The sequence below is a fragment of the Mesocricetus auratus genome, unplaced genomic scaffold (assembly GCF_017639785.1).
Source record: "Mesocricetus auratus isolate SY011 unplaced genomic scaffold, BCM_Maur_2.0 Super-Scaffold_100026, whole genome shotgun sequence".
Lineage (NCBI taxonomy): Eukaryota > Metazoa > Chordata > Mammalia > Rodentia > Cricetidae > Mesocricetus > Mesocricetus auratus.
The window spans coordinates 9,289,133-9,313,493 of NW_024429207.1; the positions used below are offsets into that span (position 1 = coordinate 9,289,133).

Consider the following 24,361-nt stretch of genomic DNA (forward strand, 5'->3'; position numbering starts at 1 on the left):
GCTGGACAAATTGAAATAAAATTCTCTGCTTTACATGTTCCGAATTAAACAGGTAGATGGATTTGGACTTCATAATTTCTCAGTATTTTTCTCTTTAAAATTTAAAGGGACACTTTGGGGGTGCTGTTTCTGTAAGATTGGTTTCGTTTTCATTTTTCTTTAGGCTAAAGGTATGTAGATCTTTGATATCTCTGCATCATGCAAGAGATCCTCCCATTTTCTTTCCTCTCTTGGTTGTGGACTTATTTTCTGCCTTCCATATCCATGGCAGCTTTTCTGGTGGGTACTCATGCTCTTTGGTGCTTAACACAAGCCCTTTGGGATCTGGCATTATAGTTACATCACTCTGGATTGCTCTTTCTACTTCACTTTTGACTTCTATAAAGAATAAAGCTCAGAAATACAACAAAAGATCCACCATTCCCCTTAATTCAACTCTTTGGTTAATTTTTATCTGCCGACTTTTTTATGGTACCAGGTCTGTAAGAGTGCCAGTAACAGAAGTGGATTCTAGTCCTCTTAACAGTCAATAAGAAGAGGGAAATCTAATCAATTACATGGTCACAGGAGCCAGAAGAAAAATGACTCTTGGTAGCTTTGGAGAAATGCAATAATTTTTGGCATTGACGCCAGACCGGAATTTTTCTCAGCAGCTATTCCAGCAGGCCTCTTCCTCAGATGCCCCCACAGTTCTAGGCAACTGCTCCACTGCCCTTCACAACCAATGTCCTTTAGAACTCCAAAATACATAGTGTTTGAGGGTAAAGATCTAGTAAGACAAATTACTCTCTCCACTTTTTGTTCTAAGAGTAAGCTGGGCTTCAAAGTGAGGTAGTTTTCCCAAGAGTCTTGGGAATCTTTGTGCCCAGATTTAACAGTTTCTTAGATGTGCCCAGACCAACTGGAGTCTCTTGTAGCCCAGACATGGAAGATAATTTCTTGCCCAGGTAGCACGGGATTAGCTTCTAAATGACATTGGTAGAACTGGTCTACCACCCTGTAGTAAAACTGAGTCACAGCGTCTTTTACACCCATTTTATTGTATGTTACAATCTTGAAAGTACATCCCCAGATAAGTTGAAATCAAAGATCAAAATGCTTTGCTGTGAACACCTTGTTGAATTGCTATTAATGTTTTATAATCTACTCTAGTTATATTTTAGTTTGCCTGGCTAGTATATAAGGGTATATGGAATTCTTACTTGATTAGAAAACATCACGAATAGTAAAGAAGTTAACTAAAATTTTGAGCTTTAAATAAAGCTCAGTGAGAAGATATTTTCTAGACTAAATAGGTTCAGTGACAAATGGAATCTGTGTTGGCTATTTCTTGTTAAATTGACACAAGCTAGTATCACCAGGTAAGATAGGGGAACCTCAAATGAAGAATTTCCTCTGCTGCACTGGCCTGTGGATATGTCTGTGTGTTGTTTTCTTAATTGCTAATTGATGTGGGGGGCAACCCACTGTGGGTGCTGCCATGCCTATTCAAGTGCTCCTGGGATACATAGGAAAAAGAGCTGAGCAAGCTAGTAAGTAGATTTCCTCCATGGTTCCTGGCTCTGCTTGAGTTCCTGCCTAGGCTTTCCTCAATCTGTGATCAGGACATGTAAATCAAATGAACTCTTTCCTCCACAAGTTGCTTTTGGTCATGGTCATCATCCTAGCACCAGAAACCAAACCAGGCCAGTTCCTCTTCTTGTTCCTCGGGCAGAATGCCTGGACTGAAAGGAGGGATGATGCATTTTGCTCATGGTTTCCCAGACTGCAGGCCATTGTGTTTGTTCCATTGAGTATGGCTCCCTGGTGAGGTAGAACACCAGGACAATGGAAACTGTTGTAGGACTTCTCAGTTTGTGGTAGACATAAAGTGTTGGGGGGGGGCTAGAGGCAGGGGCAGGAGGATGGGGAGATGGGGGCGGCAGGGACAAAGACTAGAGACCATGTATGGCCTTCAAAAATACTCACCTACTGATCTGCTTGCTTCCGTAGGTCCTTGCTTCCTAGAGATTGCAATTTCCCAAAATAGCAGCAGACCAAGCACTGAATACTTGATCCTGTGGGGGCACCTTTCATATTCCAACCAAAACAGAATACTGGATTCCTGTTTCTGCTTACATAAAAACGTGACACTGTTTATTAAGAACGTGCTTGCAAGGCAGTGTCAGGCAAGTCATATTTTAAAACTGTGCTAAAAACAGTTATTTTAAGCTCCTATACCAAGGAGAGTTAAAGGGAAGGGAAAGTTTATATTGCAAAACAGGTTCAGTGAATTGATAATATCAGGTACCAAGAAGGGATTTATGGGTGGGAGAGTAAGCTTCAATACAAAGAGAAATGACTGCCCTGTAATTTCAGCTCGGGTTTAGGGCAGAAACAAAGGGTTGAAAGCAATTGTGTGGATCCCTTCATCCTGTGTAGTGAAGACAGAGTGAACATTCAAAGACAGTTTTCTGTTATTTCCTAGAAATAATAGAAAGTGCTCTAAAGACCTCAGGAAGTGGATTTGAAAGGCTGTGAAATAAATTGTATCTTATTGGCCAGGACCCTCACTGAAGAAATGCCTTTCATAGAGATTGGTGATTCTGGCCATGTTCTAAATTCAACCAAAATTATAACCCATTTCTGAGACTTTCACCTTCTGTAAAATTATTGTTATATTTTCCATCCTAATTTTTAGCTCATGTTTTCTCTGTCATGTGGCACATGTGATAATGGTAACTTTAAATTTATAGTCAAGTATTATGTTTTGTTTTTAATGGTTTCTATAGTTATTTTTTGGTCTCTAACTCATTTTTTCCTTCTGGATAAATTCTTCACAACGACATGAAGGCCACACAGCAGCCAGAAGACACAGATTCCAACCTTTGTTTGGCAAGAAGAATTACTATTTTTAGGTTCTGGATTTCTTTTATTTTCCCCTCCACCTTGTCAAAAATAAGAAGTCCTGTTTTGCCAGCCAAAAAAGTTCTGTTTAGTGTGAATATTTGAGCCTGTGTGTAAATTCTGAATGTATAATTTTGTTAAAATTTATAGAAAGTGCTTCAAGAATAGCCCCTTTCTTTCCCCTCTTTGGCTGGTTGGAACTGCGTTAGTTCCAATAATATCACAGTGTTTTCCCACAGGCTATTTTTGCATAAATTTGGAAAATGTGTCAAGAAATACTTCTCTGTCCAAAGAGGTTTTAAAGATGACTAGAACAATCTATTGGGTGTGGTGATGCCTGCCCATAACCCCAGTACCTGGGAGAATGAGGCTGGAAACTCATGACCTTAGGACAGACTTGATTACGTAGTGAAATCAGGTCTTAAACTCCATCACAGAAAACAATAATAAACCACTTGGTTATGAGACTAAGCATCCTGAGCGTTTGTGTTTATCGAAGAGAGGTAGTTGAGGGGTAATACTGATACTGAAATGCCATTCTTTGTAATTTCCATTCTTAAATGGAATTTAAAATAGGAAGACTGTTTTTAAATTGTGCCAGTACATCAATGAGAACCTTAGTCAGAAATTAAACAGTGGTGATAAAATCTCCTGGGAGGGAAATTTTTGCTCCACATTATCAAATTTAAGTAGCCTTTCTTCCTAAGCTTGGAATATGAAGTCAATCACCTAAGTTATCTTCTACTTAAGCATTACACTCTCCAAACTCATAACTTTATTATGTACACGATCTTAACATTTTCAGAAAGTCAGAAGTTATCAGTCTACATGGGAAGCATGGCATACAAATTGCCCCCCTTGCTTTCCTTCAGGGAGTGATCTTTCAATGATGACTGATGTGCTTACAGTTTCCACAAATATAAACTTACCAGGAGCCTGGAGGGTCCATCTTTTTACTCTAATAATCTTTAATTTAAGGCCTATGTTTTGTGGAGACTGTACAAAGTGGTCAATAATGATCAGCAGAGCTATAGTTTACTTCTGTGTATCATCATTTCCCATCCTCCTCCTCCTACCTTTTCCTTCTTAGTGGTCCAGATGGAAATGTAAGCCGGACTGACCTATGATGTGGGATGTCATTCTGTGTGTCGCAAATATGTGTTGCTTTTATTGGTTGATGAATAAAGCTGTTTTGGCCAATGGCCAGGCAGAATAGTGCCAAGCAGGAAATCCAAACAGAGACACAGAAAGAAAGTGGCTACACCAGCCATCATGAGTGAACACATAACCAAGTCTAGCAATAGTACTGCCAAATATTGATTCAGGGATGGACATAAATGATTGCCTTTCTTCAAAGATTGATTCTAATTCTAATGGGGATTTCCAATTCCACTGTGATAGGTTGTGGCGCAAATGGGGATTAGTGAGGTCATTTTTGTGTGACAACAAACACATAGGCGGAGTCTGCCTACAATACGACAAGTAGAGATAAGCATAGTTGAAAGAAACAGAAGTGGAGTTCTGAGCACATTTACTCCTGGATTTATACATGTTTAAGGCTGTATCCACCTCTGGACTTCCTAAGTGCATAGCTGTGATATTCCATCTACCTTTAAGCCAGTTTGGGTTGGTTTCCTGTTATGCGAAACCAAAAAAACATCTTAACTTATGGTCTTCCCCATTGCAGCTTTTCCTAGCATAACTGGACTTTAATTCTGCTGTTCTGGCTTTCCATCTTTTTTTATTTACCTTTAGTCTGACCAATAACCAAATAAGACATTTAAAAACTTTTAAAACTAATCTGACAAAGTCACTGCAACACAAAGAACGGTTTCACACCACAGTTTGAATATGGATCCCCTGATGAGAAAACCCGGAAGTGTCTGTGGTTCCTTGGGCCTTATGTAATCATGTTGAGTATAATGCTTCCATCTCCCATTACTGTTGTGAGGCTGAGAGCACCCTGGGAGTTAACCTGTGGGACAATGTAAAGAGGGGTACTCATTCTTTCAAGGCACTTGTGGCTGTCATTTCATCCTCTGAGACTTATGAATGAAGGCATTGTTGCAAACAACTGTACCGTAAAGGCATTTAAGCCAGTTATTACTGCCTATGGTGTCTGCACTCAAAATGCTGCAAACACTGAAATTATGATTTACAGAGGTGAAAATGTAAGTTTTTATAGGATCTACCTGTGTGCCTGGCTCTGTCTCGCCATTTTATCCAATAGATTTTTTTTATTGATGATTTTAAATCTGGGTACTTGCAATTCTGATGAATTCAATGGGATAGATCAGAATATATCACAGAATAAATAATCATATATTAATTTACATGTGTGGAAGCATGATTATTATCTTTAATTCATTGTTATTTTCCAAGAACATAGATTAAATCTGTTCAACATGGTATACAATCTGAAAAATCAGAATGTGCTGTTTATTTCTAAATGTTATCCACTTTTAATAAAAGATATATTCCATTTGTAATCACTTCCATGTGCATCTTTGTGGATATGTGCATGTAGGCGGAGCCTGAAAACTTCAGATCCCCCTGGAGCAGTTATAGGCAATGGTCAACTGTCGGATGTGAGTGCTAGTATATGAACTCCTCAGGTCTTTTGTAAAAGTAGTATGTGTTGTTTAATCTCTGGCACCTGAATATACTGCTATTTTAGACAATAATTGTGGCTCAGCAATTATTCTTGTTCATCTCCATCCATCTTTGGGGCAGCCCAGAGGGGATTTTGCATCCCACTAGGTCTGCTTTCTGCCAACAAATGTAGTTTTAACTAAATCTCTACCATTGTATTTATCAATAAGACTTGGGGGTCAGAGGATGGGGTGAAAACTTGCTAGCTCAGAGAAGTTGAGGAGCAACTAGCTGACCTTCTTTTTTGCACCAAAAGAGAGCATCCTAAGTAGGGAGAGATCTTATGTACTGGTAGCACTGACTAAGCCTGTTTGGGTGTGGTCACAGGTATGTAAGATCTCTCCTTACAATCTTACTGTTCTGCCAAATCAAAAATGATTGCACCGTTCAAAATCCCTCCTTACTACTTCCTGTTCATCTCCATCCATCTTTTAGTCTCATTCTGTCTCTCTTTTACTTTCTGTCAACTAGTTGCTGGCTCTGCCTCCTGACTCAGTCAAAAAAAGGTTGATTTTCTTTAATTAATATACAGGAAAACTCAGGGTTCACAGTGTGATTAAATATCTCCCAACAGGTATGTGCTCTTCGCAACCGAGTCGTCTCTTCAGTTCCTCAGGAATATATAGTAAGAGACATTAGACTTAGATAGAGTTGAACCAAAAAGACATATATTAAAATTGAAGGGGATAGAGCCCACTTTATTCCTCTTGGAAGATCTCTTGGATAACTCTTTTTTCTTAAAGAGGGCATCGTTAATGTTGAGCTCTGTGACTCAGACAGTTCAGATGGGCAGTAGCTGCCCCTTATCTTCTCATTTTTTTCCAGGTCATGACCAGAAGTTGAAAGATACCAGAATTCAAGAATCCGGTTGTCCTTAGAGAATCATAGAACATGCTAGTAAATTACTCACCATTTCCCCTCTTTTAACTCTCATGTAAATTAAAAGCTATTCAGGAGACATTTACCAAAGACTTGCCAGTGATTAATTTCTCAATTAGTTAGCAAAAAATATGGCTCTCTAGTGAATTTGTGTCCACACCATTTTCCAGATGTTTTGATGTCACTTAAATCAATCTAATTATTTAAGTTAAAAAATGTTACAGATCATTGCTTTTTTTCTTTTTTAGAAGACATCAAAACAATAGGATTTCTATGAAATATTCTCACTTCACAGCTGTGTCAGTTAAAGTGCTTTGGGTTATACATAAAGAAAACAGACTCAAGAAAGTAAGAACAGGAATTTGGAGCTTGCAACACTGATGTTCTTTGTAAAAAGAGAGACTTTATCCAGGGATTAGATTCTGTCACAAGGCCTGGAACTCTCTCTTCTCAGCCTTATTTCCCCAATATGGATTAGAATCTTACACTGCAAGCTTCCCACAAGGGTGGACAGGTCCTCACCATTTGTTTCAGCAGGAAAAAGAGTCTGTATGCATCCGTGATATCTAAGTCACAATTCCAGAAGTGAGCTTTCCTGGCTCCTATTGGTCGGACTTAGGTCAGGTGTCACATTTCCTTTTGGATTAGTCTGTGATTAATGAATGGGCCCACTTTGCTCACCCATTAAGACAATAGGCTTCCATTCTCGAAGCTGGAAGCATGACATGTCCCACAGAAACTGTAATAAGAGAGAACATAGGTTGCTGTGTGGAGAAACGAGGCAACCGGCAAGTCATAAGATGACAAAGTCTTGGAAAGTCTAAGTCAGTGGTTCTCAGCCTTCCTAATGCTTCTATTCTTTAACACAGTTCCTCATGGTGTGGTGACCCCCCAACCATTAAAGCATTTTCATTGCTACTTCGTAACTGTAATTTTGCTACTGTTATGAATCATAATGTAAATCTGTTTTTGATGGTCTTAGGTGACCCCTGTGACATAGTCCCTGGCCTGCCAAAGGGGTCATGACCTACAAGTTGAGAAGTACTGGTCTAGGTGTTTGGATCACAGAATGGTCAGCAAGGCCTATGCTAGACCCTAACCCCAAATTGTTGCTGTGGGAACTCTTTCAACCAATAGTCTTTGAGGTACTGACCCCCTTCTGAGAGTTTCAGGTGCTATGTGGGGACTGGAAATAAGCTCTCTCTCTCTCTCTCTCTCTCTCTCTCTCTCTCTCTCTCTCTCTCTCTCTCTCTCTCTCTCTCTCTCTCTCGGGTAGTGGTCACTGAGCTCATGGCAGCTTGCAGCGTCTAAGGGCAGAAGACCTCAGCGGTTCTCTACCCTGCTTTGCCATTTGTGAGTAATTCTCCAATAAATGCCTGACTCCCTTTTATCCAGGCTTTTGTGGACTCTATCACAATCATCTATTACAAAGTGTTGTCCACACAGGAGTCCATGCTGGCGGTACTGTGAGAAGAGTCTGTGGAAATGGGAGCACTGCTGACCTGATCTTTATAAAAGTGTGGTCAGTGATACACTTTATTAAAGACATCTTGGATGTCTGATAATATTCAGATTCCTGGGCCCAATTTTGGATTTCTCCTTGCAGATTCCAAGACTGGGGCTTAGGAGTTTGTTATGCTTTCTATGGAAATATCTTTTTAAAAAATGTTTCCTTATTTAGCAGTCCCAGGCATTACACAAGCTAGGCAAACGATCCACCAATGAACATACCCACAACCTTTTGACTATGACGAGAGTCACTGGTGTTTGATTCATATTCCAAAACCTCTTACTGTGTCTGTCTCTGGGTCTGTATTTGGAAATATCTTTACCAAATTCTTGTGACTGACATTCCAAATGAGACTTACTGCTGAGCTCATCAGGTCATCTATCTTCTGAGGAGGGTCCTGAGGCCTTCCTGACATCATCACCATGTGAGAAGCTGGGGTTGGTGGTACTCATCTGGGATACCCGCTCTCAGGATGCTGAGGCATGAGAATTACAAGTATGGGGTCAGATGGACTATCCAACAATTCCATGGATATTCTCTCTCTCTCTCTCTCTCTCTCTCTCTCTCTCTCTCTCTCTCTCTCTCTCTCTCACACACACACACACACATACACACCATTTGCAGAATACTGATAGACACAGCTGAAAAACTTTTATTTTATACTCTACAGGAGTATCAGCAAGTGTAAACTGCAGGTTAGGATAGGCCAGAGAAATAGAAACATGTTTACTATGACGAATGACATCAAATAAAGCATGCTATTACCCACTTATCTGTATTATTTACCTGTCATGACTTCTCAATTTCTTTGGTCTGTGACTGATATATATATATATATATATAAGAGTTTGTTCAATTTACAACACTTGGGTAGTAAAAGTAAGCGTTGACAACAGCTGTTGAAAAATCACACTGAAGCCTAGTACAGCTTATGATAGGAAATGGGATGTCCATTGTGCTGCTTGGTAAAATTTTTACTTTCACAGTGTAAGTTAGTATAAATCCCAAGACAACTTTTCTAGTTCCATCTTAAAGGTGATCTGGAGAAGACCTTCCATCTCTCACATAGTGCCCCTGAAAGCCTAAGATGGCTTTTGCTATCTAATTGGCAGGGTTTTATAGATACTGACTGGGCTGACTGTCTGTATTGCATTGTGGAAGAACAGGAAATTAAGATTATTACTGGAGCAAACCTGATGTTCTCCTACTGAGTTTCTTATACTGGTGTGGAATTTGTGAGATGTGATATTGAATCATCATTGTCTACTTAGGAAGTTGAATTAAATTTTAATGTGATGCCCGAGGAAAAACTAATGTAAACAGAGTATTGTGGTGAATTCTATGTGCCATGGTGTTTGGAAAAAAGAAACAGGGAGACAGAGTAGACTATAGTAACAGATTACTGAATATTTGCAAAAGTGGTGGAGTTCTTCATGTCATAGGGCACACTAAGCCACGTTCTGAAGAGTGTACATGCTGTAGCTTATTTAACCTTTACAACAAGTCTAGAAGATAAGTTTGCTAACATATCTGTTAGGCAAAGGAGGAAACAGACATATAGCACTTTATACATTTGCCAAAGTTCACATACTTGGTAAGTAAATGTTGGAATTTGATCATAGCTTGTCTAAACCCATATATGCATTCTTAACCATTAAACAATAGATTTAGACTGGTTGTATAGATTTTAATATGTGACAGAAAATCAAGAATTCTTATAGTCTCTTGTATGTTCTTACACCGAGTTCTGTAGAAAAATGGAGTGCCACAAATAGAGAGTAGCAGTTTCCCCTTAGCTCAGGTTTCTCTTTCCAAAGTTTTGTTATCCGTGGTCAACTGCAGTGTGAGAGATTTTAAGTGGAATATTCTATAAATCAGTCAATATTTTTAAGTAGCTCATTGTCTTAGTTAGGGGTTACAACTGCTATGAAGAGACATCATGACTGATACACACACACACACACACACACACACACACACACACACACACACACCAAATCCTAGCTGGTTGTCTTCCCAGCTCCTCCCACCCTTTTGTTCGTATCCTCAAAACCCACTCCTCTTCCTTTTCTTTTTAGGAAATGGTAGGTCTCACATGAGTATCAAAAAAATGGCATATCAAGTTGTAGTAAGACTAAGCACCTCTCCACGTATTAGGGTGGGTAAGGTGGCCCAGTAGGAGGAGTAGGGTTCTAAAAGCCTCTAAAAAGAGTTGGAGATGGCCCCTATCTCCACTGTTAGAAAGACCAAGCTATACAACTATAACATACATGCAGTCCTGAGCAGGCTCCCTGGCTGTCAGTTCAGTCTCTGTGAGGCCCTATGAACCCAGGTTTGTAGTGATATCTTGTTTATACTTTGACAAATAAAGCTTGCCTGACGATTAGAGGGCGGAGCTAGCGACTAGTTAACCATAGAAGTCTGGAGGTCTGTGCATACAGACAGGACATGATATGGCTGGCCAGACAGAGGAAGTGATAAGGCAGGAGGAGGCAGGAGACCAGTTTTCATTTTTCAGTCTGAGAATGTCATAGAGGTAAGAACTCTAGTGACTGGCTGCTCTGCTTCTCTGATCTTTCACGTTTCGCCCCCTAATATCTGACTCTGGGCTTTTATTATTAAGACCTATTGCAACTCATGCTACCAGGAAGATTCTGAGAGTTTTCTTGTGGTGTCCTTGACTGTCCTCTTCTGTAGGATTCCAGGAACTAGGCTTACTGTTTGGTTGTGGGTCTGCATCTGTTTCTATCAGTTGCTGGATGAAGCCTCTTTCATGATAATTGGACTAGGCACCAATCTGATCCCAGGAGATGGCCAGTTCTGGCTACACATTCACTACTTCTAGGAGTGTTAGCTGGGGTCATCCTTGTAGATTCCTTTGAGATTCCCTTGAGCCAGGTTTTTACCTGACCACAGAAACGTCCCACCTTTCTAGGAGCTTCTTTTAGTACGCTCCCTCCATCCCTAGAACCAATTGCTCAGGTTCCCATCCCCACCCACCCTCAGTCCACCCATGAAATCTCTTCTATTTCTCCTTCCCAGGGATATTCGGTCATTCCCCCCATGAACTCCCTTTGTTAACTAGTCTCTCTGGGTCTGTGAATTGTAGCATCTACTTATGAGTAAGTACATACCATGTTTGTCTTCAACAATGTTTAAAACAGACAAAGACAGACTAGAACAAACACAGCAAGTGTGTCAGACCTAAGTGAAATAGATGTTCCTACCTAGTGCACCAGGGGTACCAGACAGACACAAAGGAAAAGACAGAAAAGAAGGAGGGTCTCCACGCTCACCTTCATGAGGACCAAAAACATGAAGCATGCAGGGACCAACTCACCGAACAAGTCCCTGAAGGGGGTGTGCTGAAATGCACCGCAAGGGTGCAATGATGTACCACCCGCAACAACAGGCAAAGATTCAGGCCCAAACAAAAAAAACAGCCATGGCAATGAAAAAAAAAAACCACCCTGATTTAAGCGGGCCGAGACCCGTGCCAGCATGGGATCCATGAGTCTCATGTTTAGGTACCAGATGTTGTAGGTTACTCTGCTCAGGCACCTCTTGGGGGAAGGGGTGAGAATACACAGCACCAACTCAGGCACTGGGCGTCAGTGAGTGGCAGAGCATGGTGCAGACTCTAATAAGAAAGTTAGGCCTGCCTTTATACCCCCTCCCAAGGTCCTATTATACTTTAGTGTAAATGTAATACTAAACTTTTCTTTATCTATTCCTCCACTTAGGGACATCTAGGTTGTTTTCAGGTTTTGGCTATTACAAATAAAGTTGCTATGAACACAGTTGAGCAAGTGTCCTTGTGGTATGATTGAGCATCCTTTGGGTATATGCCCAAGAGTGGTATAGCTGGGTCTTATGGCAGATTAATTTCCAGTTTTCTGAGAAAGCACCCCACTGACTTCTAAGGTGGCTGCTGTACAAGTGTGCACTCCGACCAGCAGTGGAGGGGTGTTCCTCTTGTCCTACCTCCTCTCCAGCATGAGCTGCAGGGCTACTTTAAAGTAAGCCTTTTGATGAGGATCTGGCTTACAGTTTCAGAGGGTAAAGTCCATGACCATCACACCAGGAACCTTGTCAGCAGGCAAGCACACTTGGTACTGAATCAGTAGGTGAGAGCTTACATACTGATTAATAGGCAGGGCCAGGAAAAGAGGTGGACTGGACTGGGCATGGGTTTTTGACACTTCAAAGCCCACCATCATTGACATACGTCTTCCAATTAAGCCACACCTCCTAATGCTTCCTAAACAGTCCACTAACTAAATATATGAGCCTATGGTGGCAATTCTCATTCAAACCTGTACACCCATTATGCCCTGATCCATAGCATCCTGCTTTATCTCACCCAGGATGTCAATTCTCCGCTTGCTCAGTATTATCACACTGTGCCTATTAATCACCTGTTGGCCACTGTGATGCTTAAGATGGCTTGTCAACTTGGTTTGGACCAGGCATCATCTAGTCATATCTATGATGTCACGTCCAGAAAGGATTAACTGAAGATGAATCTTTCTCCTATGGAGTAGACAGCATCTTCCAACTGCAGTCTAGATAGGTATAAAAAGGTCATGCTTGCCTGCCTTCACTTCCAACTAGTGAGTCTGTCTTTGTCCATTCTGCTGTTGCTGCTGCTAGCCTTTGCTACCATCAGAATCCAGCTTTGTTGGCCTTCCAAAGTGAATGTAAGAACAGTGGTACTTCAAGAAAATCCCACTTCTTGAATGCTAGGTTGAAACTACTGAAGTGGATTAATCAGCTAACAGGTTTCCAAGCCTCTGCAGCATACACGTGGCCATCATTTGGCTATCTGGAACCTACCATATGAGCCAGTCTAATAGCTGCTCTTTGTAGTATTTATTCATTCTATTGGTTCTGTTCCACTGGGGAACCCTGACTAATACAGCCCCTTAATATTTATCTTGGAGAGTGAGTCAACTGTTGTTCTCTTTCATTGTTAGTTATTTTTTTGTGAATTACTGTGTTAATTCATAGATTAAACCATATCACAGATATGTATGCACAGTATAGGGTAAAATATCTGCTAGCTTCAGTATTATTGTGGTTTCAGGGGATGAGTGTCGAGAGGATGAAGGGGTTATTGTATTAAGTAGCACGTGGTGGCATATACATTTATGAATGTGACTTTATGAATGGACACCATTCCTGATTTATATCAATTTTATTTTAAAAAGGGCTACTAGCAAGGACTTAATGCACACTACCTGGACCATCTTTGTTTGTGGTGACAAGGATAATTTGCCATTAATTCCATAGATCTTTGAGTTAATTTGATGGCAGTGAATATTGACTCGTTTAAATCATGCAAATATTTTTTCATCTTATTATCTCTGGTCAATATTGCCAATTTACATTGCAAGATGATGGATGAAGGCTAGTAGCTCACCAGTGACACAAAACTGCGTGTGCTCACCCTAGAACCGTAGAAGTCCTGGGATCCTCTACCTCACTTCTCCTGCACTTTTTCTAATGAAAATCAGGTGTTCTGTGAGCACAGCAATTCAATGTATTTATCAGCACTCAATGACCATACTACACTCAAGTCACTCTGAATAGCAAGGAAAACAAGAATGTCAAAATAGTTCCTTTTATGGCAAAACATTATTTTATGTTTTGTATATTCCCCTTTCCTTTTGTTTTCTTCTGCAGTAACAGAGTGTTTTATATATTTATAATCTCATTTAATATATAAAACTTGAATCTTGTTTTGTTTTTGTAATTCCCACTCTATTGACATTTTCACAATTATTCCTTTCTAAATGGCTACTTAACAAACCATTGTGTTGATTGCCATAATTTATAAAACTACTTCTTTTCTGATTTTGAATCTTTTAGATTTTCCTCCCTTTACTTATTTGTCACTGATAAATAATCTCATATTGTTGGGTTTGAGTCATTCATCAAGTCTTGTAGTTTTGCAAATACAAATTTATTGGGTTAAACCTGGTAACTCTTGCCTATAATACTAATATCATGAAAGCTGAGGTAAGATTGTGAATTTGAGGGAAGCTGGCTACATAGCGAGACCCTGTCTCCACAAAGGCTAATAAAAATAAAAAATAAACAAACACACCAATTAAATCAATGTAACACAATCATACACACTGATTTATGCACCATTTATTGTTTTTACACCATACTTGAATAGATGTGACAGAAAGCTTAAAATATTTAGTATCTGGCCCTTTCAAGAAAGCCTCTGCCAACTCTAAATTAGTGTCTTAGTACCTTAATTGATTTCAGCTAATTTCATTAAAACACATTCCCAAGGTTGGCAGTAACTGGCCGAGATGTATGAATATCATAAGATCTTAAAGTATGTTTCCAAATTGTTTTGTAAAGCTGCTGCATTGATTTATAGTGTTACCAACAATATAGAAATCTTATGCTTTCATTCAACTTTATTATAATTGGGCTTTGTCATTTCAAGTTTTTCTTAATTATCATAAATAGCCCATATCATGGGTCTTTTTGTTTTCTCTTTGTAGTACAAAAAATTCCTCTTATATTTACTAGTTGTTTATCTCTTGTAGGAGATGCCTTTTGGCATCACTTCTTTGCCAATCTGTTAGAGTCTCATTGCTTAGCCCAGTAATTTGTGTGAGCTGGAGGATGATTTCCTGATTTACACTAAGAGAACCAGCCATAAGATACATGAGTCCCCGACTTGCTGCATGCAGACACATGTAAATCATGAGAGTATTATGCGATTCATTAAAGAAGATAGGGAAGTCAGGCTTCTAATAATTATGAATGCCACCTTTTAAAGTGGGAATATCTGTGTTAGTGATGTAAATAATACCAGTAGCTCTTTTATGACTCTCTAAATCTGTAAGCTGAACTCCTGCAAGGAAAATATGTCTTCTTTGAGTAATGAAAATATTTGCTTATGTAGTCTTAAATTTCTCATTTGTGTGTGACTCATGGAAACAGACAAGCCATTCTGCTCTGCTCCTAAATAAAAGTACCCCATTACAATCATCTCTTTTCCTGTGAAGAAAGATGTTGACATCCTCCTCTGGTTGCAAAAATTTAAAAACAGTTATGATACAACAATAGCATGGAAATCTGTGACCAAGTGCAGGCTGGGATCCCGGGCTCAAAGAAAGAACAGCCTGGTGAGACAGGAGCCATGAGAGCTTTCTTTACTCATTTATAATACCAAGGAAAGTTACAGGTAGGTCTGGGGGCAACATTTAAGACACTACGTCAGTGCAATTTCTTCTGTGATGCCATGTTCTCTTCCAGCTTTCCACCTATGGCCAAGCCCTGAGTGATCTTGCTCCATGGATGAGAGGACAAGTCTGCCTAGAACAAAGATTTAAGGCAGTTTAACTCACAAAGCTCAATTCTTGGCACCTGAAGCAACATAGACCCTTTGAAGCCAGGGTTTAGTGAGAAGAAAATAAAGCTTCGAAATATCTTTTTTTTGAAACAGCATCTCCCCTTTGCTGCCCCAGGGACTCACTTACTATGTGGCCCAGGTCCTCAAACTTACAGCAATGTTCTGCTGCAACCTTCCCGGTGCTGGCATCTCACAGGTGCTGGGATTCCAGGTCTCAGTTACCACTCCTGGCTTCCAAATTTCTTTTATTCCCAATAATTTAAGAATTTGGTTAATTAATATATGCAAATTATAGTTGGAATTCAGGGTTTGGAGAAGAGCATACAGGAAGGAAGGAAGGAAGGAAGGAAGGCAGGCAGGAAGGCATGCAGACAGGCAGGCTGTTCGGCCTGAGGCATGGATGGAGAAGTTGTAGGGAAACAATGGAGGAAAGTATAGCCGATGCTCATATGTAGAATGCTGTAGAAAAAGTAGTGCCAAGGCAACTGAAGAAATTGTGGGCGAGGCACAGCTTCTAGCTTCATGCCTGCAGAGGAGAATGAAAGGTCTTCACAGTTCCCTCACCCACCTCTGGAGAGGCATAAAGGGACTCTGAGAGAGCTTTCAGAGAGGAACGTGGTCCACATTGTGGGGAGATTTTGGTTTCCAGACTGGAGGAGGAGCTTATCTTTCAAAGCTCCTGTGGCCAATATCTAACATTCTAATTCTTACCCCATTCATCATAAATCTATTGCCTCAGCTCTATCTTTCTGATATGTGACAAGACTTTTGTTGGGGAGATGTAACACACACATCTATTTACCCATGGATGCCCATGCCAGACCAACATACAGATACCACCAAAGTAAGTTGGTTAACCAATGAGTTTTATTGGTGTTACTTACAGGACTGCAGGCGATGAGTTATTTATAGGAGGAGAAATGACTCAAACATAGCTGTATCACCAAAGTCCACCCCTGAATGGGTGACCATTCACAAAAGCTGGGAACCTGGAGCACACTCTACAGTCTGCAGCAGCTCAGGTAGCTCAGATGGTTTGAGCCTCTTCCAAACAGCTCAGCTGGATGAAGTCTCACCTGAGAGGCACTCTCAGCAATCTATTGTTTATTCCTGGGAGGGAGGGGTCTAGTGAATCTGGTCAGTTTTAGGGACTTCCTGAAGCTATTTTGAGTTGTTTAGCTTCTACCTTAATGAGCTTCCATGCAGGATGAAATATTTTTGGAATATCTCAGAGGACACTGGTACACAACAGCTTCTCACATCTTTCCATGTTTATGTGTCTTCTTTTTTTGTACATGTGACTCCATTTTTGTAAGAATGCCTTTCCCATGCTAATATGCTAATCCCTATATATGTGCTTTAAAAAAAAATAGTAGTGCTACGCAGTAGCTGCCCATCCCTCCATTATACACATTATTTAATTAGTGGTAGTAGGAAGCATGAAACCCGAGCTATACTTGCTGGCCTGCTTCTCGCCTTTCCTAATGTATTGTAATCCCTGTGAGGGTGGAGGTTCTTGACTGCTTCCTCAGTACCTAGCAAATGGTACAGAACTAGTGTTTGTTGAATAAATGAATGAATGAAAAAGGCTTAATGCAGATGAGTGCATCTGTGAAGAGACCAGCTCAGTAACATAGAAGACAAACAAACATCCTCTTTTCAATGGCATGGGTAATCAGTGAATTCCTGGAAAGTGGTGTGACTAGAAACAGGTGCTTTTAGCTTACATACATCCTTTTCACCTTGTTTCCTATTAGGTCTGTTTCCTATGAGCAATAACTTCCACCAGTATTCCAGTACATTCCTTTTCTACAGTTAAACACTCCAGTGATTAGCTGTGTTTCCTCTGATAATAGTAAGAAGATACACAATCACCTTATGTGAGCTATAGATGATAAAAAATTAATTTTCATAGACACAGCATTAGTTATTGGGCAATCAATCATGATTACACAAGTGGATCTATTAATATTTGAGAACTAGGATAAAATCTAGGCACGTTGAGGACTCTCCCTTGTGTGTCTGTTGTTTGGGAGAAGTGCTTAGCTGCTCTAGATTATGTCCCCTTTTATCTCTCCTCAGATGTTGGACATACAGCATCACTTCACCCATAAAAGCTGATGCCTTTCCCTGTTGGCTTCTACCCGGGTTGTAATGTAATAGACACTGTTTTCTCCTCTCCCTAGGTTTCCTCTGGATGGTGCCACAGGAAAAAAAAAGGGTCTTTGGGAACTTCTTAGCAGTTTCGGAAGCTTTCTCATTTACTGTCAGGGGAATTATATAGCAGAAGATTCAGTGCCCTCAGAATCTATTTCTTAGCTTTTCTTCTGGGTGGGGATCTCTAGCTGCCTTCTGAGGCTCCAGGAATGGAAGTAAATTATCCCCCATTTTTTCCTGATCAGGTTTGCAAGCTGTTCAACTTTTATGAAAAACAAACAACCCTTGCCCCCACACAAATAACCCACAAGACATTTTTTTTTTGTGCTTGTAAATTGGAAGTTTAGCCCTCAACTGTGGCGAGGCTGTATTTCTCACTTCATGTTGAAAATACATTATTTTTAGGTTGAATCAGTCTGGTTCTCAAACAGCAAGTATTACCTAATATCCAAGACCATGTTGAAATGTTCTAGTTGTCAGGGACTGAGGGTGTTACCCGGAGTTAGAAAGTACAAGCCAAAGCTCTAGCATTTTGTAGTCTTTATAATATAATATATATGTATGTGTATATAATATACATGTAATATATGTATACGCACATTATATACACATATATTCACACTGTTGTTTGATACATATATAGTATCTACATATATGTTCACATTGTTGTAGGATACATGCTACAGAAATAATATATATATTATATTATAATGACCTTTTCTTTCTCAAGAGAGTCTTTTACATTTGATCTGAGCCAAAAGGCTAATTTTTATTTTTATTTTATGTTTATTTTTTCTATCATTGGCTTAAATGATCTTTAGTTTATTATTTTAATGATATGTATTTTTCTTTTAGTATTTGAAGATTTGAATGTCATTAGATGCTTGACTCTTTCCCAGTTGATTTAACTGCCACATTAAATTTATTTGCATTTGTTTCCATTATGGACAGTTTGGGACTTGTTTCTAGTCTCTTGTGGGCTTTCAAAATCTCCTTCATCTTTTATGCTCTTTTAACCAACATTAATTGAGTTTTGTTTGATAATTAAGTTTTTTATTTCTTTCAGTCTAGTGATTATCATTTAATCAAAATTCATTAATTTATTATGTGTAATACATTAATCTCTTTGTAAGACAATACTAAGATTACAAAAAATTTTAATTCAGATCACCCCATGGTAAATTTTGTGCCAGCTTATTATAATTTTACCAGTTTACAAATTTGGATCAGTTTTATAGAAACAATATTTATTTACATAATTTGAGGTCTTTGCTTCCATTTATGTCTTTAACCACTGAATCTTTGATTCATTTTTATGATTTTTTTAAACTTTCTTTAGATTATTGTCGTATTTTTCACACAAATCCATGGTATTTTCTCCTTAGAAATGTGAAAATATTGCATTGCTGTTGATTGCTTTCCAGAACTTGGAGATAAGACTCCATTCCTGAAACACTAGGCACTTCACTCACAGGGCTTGGAAAAACCAAGCTGTTACTGATCTGAAAGCCTCCTCCCTGGGACCTAGCTCTCATTGTGTCATAAAGTGCTATGTAAGCTGCCAGGGGAGAAAAGTTATTAGTTCCACCCATTTGTAAGTCTTTTGAAATATGGTAATGAATGTCCTGGCAAGATGCGCCCAATGCCACAATGGCACTAATATATTAGATTTAACCAACAGCTAGCTGTCTGGTAGACTTAAAATCCAGTCAACAGAAGAAAACACATGCCTAGTACTGTAAACCTAGCCAAGAAGTCATGGATAGAGAGGAAATAGACCCTAAAGGAAAACATATTATTACAATTTTGTTAAATTGATATAGTATGTAATTTCCTCCTAAATACTTATCCTTACCCATAGACAAAAGCTGTTCTCACTTATCATAAAATAAACTTTTTGCCACAAAGAAAAACAATTACACAGAATCACAGCTGGTCAAAGTATTTAGAACAAGTGACTGCAATGAATTTTTTTTTCTGTCCTATCAGTCAGCTCCCAAATAATGACATAGAGACTTCTCATTAATTAAGAAAGCTTGGCCTATAGCTTAGGCTTGTTAATAATGAATTCTTATAACTTAAATCAATCCACTTATATTAATTTTTGTTTCTGTCATGTGGCATTACCTCTCTTCCATCTTGTATCTCTTCCTTCCCCTCCATGTCTCCTGGCTTCTTCTGCCTCCTCTTCCTTTCTTTCCCTGCATTTAAATCCACCTATACCTCCTGTTCAGCTCTTTATTAAACCAATCACAACAATATATCTTCCCACCATGTACAACAACAAGCAGCTGTGGAGTGCTCAACCCCAAATGGGACATCTATCATCTAGTCCCCTTACTCAAACTTCAGGAAACACTGTGGAAGAAAGCGCAAAAAATTGTAAGAGCCAGAGGACCAGAAGGACCAGAAGGACTGCTTTGAGACAGCGTCTTCTCTATGTGTTAGGGATTTTATAGTCTTGAGATCTCAACAACATGATTTCCTATACACGTTTTACATCAGACCACACCAATCAACATTCTAACATGGCCAGAGGAAAGGTTCACAAGGTCCCCGTGTCTAGCAAGAGCCACATTCAATCAATGGCTGCTGAGGGAGGAAGAATCGGCTTTCCTTAGGGATAAAGCCCATCACTGATCACCCAAGCCTAAGTGGACAGCCCTAAGACCATGTGTATGCAAGCAGCACTAATCTGACTCAGTAGATTTTGTGTGTGTGTGCGCATGTGTGTGTGTGTGTGTGCCAGTATGTACATATGCATATAAAATTATGAAAGAAGATATGGCCCTCAGAGTTTTGTGATAGAAGTGATGGTGGTAGGAGCACAGGAGAAATTGAGGTGGTGTAAATAAAATAAATACAATGTATTCATGTCTGAAATTCTAAAACAATGATCTGTGAATAAGACAAATCTAAAAATACCATGTGTTGTTTCAAACAATATGGTTATTAATATAAAACTCAAATATAGTAAGGTACACATTGAAGATATTCAGCCAAATAAATTTCACGTGTGCAAATAGATATACTTACACAAATAAAGAAATGCAGACTCCTACATCAAAGTATAAAAATGTCAAACACCTTTTCAGACTTCTGTTTTCTCCCATTGTTTTCTTCCACAAAGTACTATTTGGGTGTCTATTTGTATAAATTAGTTTATCACCTTCATAGTAATGAAATTGTTACCTATGCACAGTACTTTTTGGACAGTAGTGTTTCACTGTCTGTGACTTTGGTTAACTGTAGTCAACTGTGTCTCATAATATAAAACAGTAAATGTAACACTTTGTGAAGGAAGGAGAGAGGAACTGTGAGAGAGACTCACCCATCATAGCTTTTACTGAAATACATAATTTTTCTTAATTATTGTTGAAAATCTCTTATTGTCCTTAATTTATAATTTTATGTTTGTCACAGTTGTATATACACAGGAGAAAGCAGAATGTTTGGTATTATTCCTATTTCTAACATCTGTGGAATGTCCTGGAACGTACCCCTGAGGATGAGGGAAGACTACTACAGCCTCCTTTGTTCAACTTTTGTAAGGTTCATTCTTGCTGTGGCATGTGGTTGTAGCTCAGTCTGTTTCCATTGTTCTACAGTGTTGCATTGTATGATCATCCATAATTTACTTCTATGTCGTTTATGAATTTGGGATGGCTCATAGTTTGCAGGCTTTATGAATAAATCTGCTAAGAACTTCTTTGTGTATTTCTTGTAGAGAACATAAGCCTTGTATGCTGTGGGGTATATTGGTAGGCGTGAAATTACTGGTTCACAGGAGGCATATATACATGTTTAGCTGTAGTAGATGCAGCCAAACAGCATTCCAAATTTGCTACAGGAATTTACATTTGTAGATGCAATAAACAAGAGTTTAAATTGTGTTCTCACTCTTGCCAACACTTGGCATTGTCTACTTTGTTAGGTTTGGCCAGTCTGATAGGGATGCAGAAGGACTCCACACAGCATGTATTTGTATTCTGCTGCCTAAAGGCTCTTGAACAGCTTCATGTATTCTTATTGAGTACTTGGATATTCTCTTATGTAGGGTTCCCATCCATAGACTTTTCTCATTTCAACTGGGCTGTTTTTACTACTGGTTAATAGTCTCACAAAGAATCACTTTATTAATAACAAGTATTTGAGGGAGATAATACAATTCTAGATTGAAACATTTTTCTCTTTGTTTACTGATTATCTTAAGGCATTGAATTTGGGCTTTTATTTATTTCTTACTGGGAAGATGTTGTAGGTTTTGTTATCACTATTGTTCTTGAGCTGACTACCAGTTTGTTCTCTTCCTGTAGTTAGGTTTGTTTAGACTTCTTGATTCTATCCTTCCTCTGTTTAAGCCTCTTTTTTTTGCTTCTATCTCTATAAATATTTTTCTGTATTCCGAATAATTCCTAAGAATTTTTTCACCCATCAGTTCACTGATCTCAATATATTTAGGACTGTATATTCTTCAATCTGTCTTTGGAAAAATCTTGTGTCCAAACTTTTTACAAATTTTCTTGTGTCTTTAACAGTTTATTTATTTTTATTTTCAAAACAAACCTCCAGAAATTTCAATATTTTCTTTTGTTTCTTTCTCTCCCCTCTCTTCTTCTCACCCTTCCTCCCACTCTTCCCCGTTTTTCTTTCCCCTCCTCCTTTCCCTTCTTCCCCAACTCCTGCCTCTCCTCCCTCCCTCCTTTCCTCCTTTTCGCCTATTTTGAGACAAGCTCTTACTATGTTGAGTCTCAAACTCTCAAATTAAATGATCTTAGAGTAGATGAGACAACAGACACACATCACTCTGTCCCGCTTATTAGGCCTCAAAACAGGTTTGAAAAAATTTGCTTCCAACAATCTGATACCCAAAGAGCTTCAAAGTCTAAGTTTTCAATGCCTGTTGATTTCAAGGTAATTTTTTCATGTGCGTTTGTTGGTATTTAGTTTGAAACTCACACAAGTATATCTAGAATCCAGAAAGTCCGCAGTCTCATATAGAGGACTTTGTCTTTGTCTTTGTCGGGAATAGCTTTCCACCTTTTCTAGAAAATGAGTCCCCAGAAGGTGCAAAGCCATTTTTATTCTCTCTCTGCTATTATCTAGAATCATGTTGCCTTTCATGATTTTATCAGTCTGGAGTTCAGCTTTCATGCGACAAGCCCAAGACTCAGCCTCCCATGCACACAGAGACCAAACTGGCACCCTTTAGCATTTCTACTATGTGACTCTGCCCACCGCTGCCTGCTTCATTTCTCTTGTGTTTTCCCTTATTTTATATGAGCTCCCGCCCTCAGTAAATTATCTTCCCTCTGCCATAACAGAGACATTCTTGTGTTTTCTCCCTGAGAGATTATTTATGGAAGATATCAATTCTCCTCCCCATAATGCTTTAGGATAGATAGTGCTCTATGGGGCTCTCAGAGGTGAGTTGGAGCTGAAGGTGGTCATGTTGATGATGCAGGGGATGGCTGAAATAAGAACAGATAAGACTGCTGTTTTTGCGTATCATTTCTGTTTGTCCCGTGTTCTTCAGTTCTTTAATTGGTATAGAAGAGAGATGATGCACATTGCTGTTTCAGAGAGAGATTAACTCTGGCTGTCATATTTGTGTTCCCTTTAGTAGCGTGCACATCGATGGCATCACATGTTCAGAGCATGTGGGTTTGTATTCATGATAAAATAACCTCCAAAATGACAACTACAAAGAAAGCATTCACACGTGGTAGCTGAATATTAAAATTAAGTGTAGAATACAGAAGAATAATTTAAATTTAAATATTTTGCTTTAAAACCATGCAATGTTTAATAACCGAAAATGTGTGGGAAAAAAACCAAGGTCAGTAGAAAAGTTACTTGACAGGACCTAGTGCCTGGGTTCAGTGCTTTAACTCATTCAGGATGTCTTCATCTTCTCAGAGCAGCTAGAGCAACACAGCGCCATCTAAGCTTTTATGCTGCTGAACCAGCTAAACTGATGCTGTTGAAAGAAATCAGCAGCAGCAAAAGTGGCCTGCTTGAAGAGAGAGTGTATGTGTCTGTATGAGTATATATAAAATTAATGTGTGTGTACATACACGAGAGAGAGAGAGAGAGAGAGAGAGAGAGAGAGAGAGGGCACACATATGCATGCAAGTTTATTTGCATGTACTGAGGACAGTAGCAATCTTCCCTTGGCCTTTAGAATTCTGCTTTTACCATGTTGTCCCCTGAGTTTCTTTGACAGAGTTCTTCTTTGTACTTGTAAGATCATAATCAGAAAATAATTATTTGGGGGATTTCTGGAATCCAGCTCCAACTATTATCTTGTGAAGTCTTGATTAAAGAAGCAACTTCAATATTTGTGTGGAGTTACAATTTTTGTAGAGTTAGCTGAACTATTTCAACCAGAAACTGGGCGTTTTGATTTCTCAAGTTTATTGTCTTTTCTTTTTTTGGTATTCAAATACAAATCAAAGGACACATAAAAGAACATCATTTCCCCTCATAGGAAATAAATCTAAACTCATGGTAGAAAGGATGGAAAAGCAAAAATTGCTTTATGAGTATACATTAGGCCTAGGATTATTATTATAGTCAATTATATAGCTATATGACTTAAGGAAGGGGATATGAGAAAATAATGTGTACTACTTAGAAAAAAAAACAAGATAAATGCACTTACCAGGAAGAGACAAAGGGCTGCTAATGAGTAGACAGGGAAAGCTATTTGTTATAAAGTCAGAATTAATACTCCAAGAGAGTGAAACCACAAAAATCACGCTATAAAATTGTCAGGCAAGCTGGTTTGTCAGCTCACTGTGAAGGGTGCCGTGGTGAACATCTGCTTTCAACAAAAAAGGCAAATATCAAGGCTCCAACAATTCTAGGCATGCTCCCAAGATGTAACTTGGTGC

At 39.0% G+C, this 24,361-nt stretch overlaps 1 long non-coding RNA gene across 1 annotated transcript; it reads right to left on the bottom strand.

The window, feature by feature from the left end:
* Positions 1-15,092: 15,092 nt before the first annotated feature.
* Positions 15,093-16,377, bottom strand: LOC121134116. The gene is made up of 2 exons (XR_005871137.1): positions 16,193-16,377; positions 15,093-15,271 (listed from the first exon to the last, which is right to left on the bottom strand). It is a non-coding gene; the product is annotated as an uncharacterized LOC121134116 (long non-coding RNA).
* Between the last annotated feature and the right edge of the window lie 7,984 nt (positions 16,378-24,361).